Source organism: Penaeus monodon, chromosome 27 (genome assembly GCF_015228065.2).
Source record: "Penaeus monodon isolate SGIC_2016 chromosome 27, NSTDA_Pmon_1, whole genome shotgun sequence".
Lineage (NCBI taxonomy): Eukaryota > Metazoa > Arthropoda > Malacostraca > Decapoda > Penaeidae > Penaeus > Penaeus monodon.
The window spans coordinates 26,428,057-26,428,317 of record NC_051412.1 but is presented as its reverse complement, the minus strand read 5'-3'; the positions used below and the strand labels follow the sequence as shown (position 1 = coordinate 26,428,317).

Sequence of the window (261 nt, the reverse complement as noted above, 5' to 3'; positions counted from 1 at the left end):
ACGAATCCAATTATAAAAGGTAAATTTTCATAGTTGAAAGTGGAAATATGATTTATCTTTACATTTCTATATTTCACAAACCTAAAAGGGTTAGTTTTAAATGCCCAACACACAACATAATAAAGTAGAGTATAAAACCCTAACATAAATAAGTTTGGATGTGCTACAAAAAGAAAAAAAAATTCTTTTTACAGTTTTGAGACTGGCTTTTCAGTCAGTTAGTCCACACTTTTAGTTGAAAAGGAGAATAAAAAGAAAAGT

The 261-nt window shown here is 27.6% G+C and overlaps 1 protein-coding gene across 1 annotated transcript in view; it reads left to right on the top strand.

Annotated features, from left to right (window-relative positions):
• LOC119590733 (longitudinals lacking protein, isoforms H/M/V-like) overlaps positions 1-261 on the top strand; it is a gene marked incomplete in the record, with an annotated part of 51,210 nt that overhangs the window by 13,697 nt on the left and 37,252 nt on the right.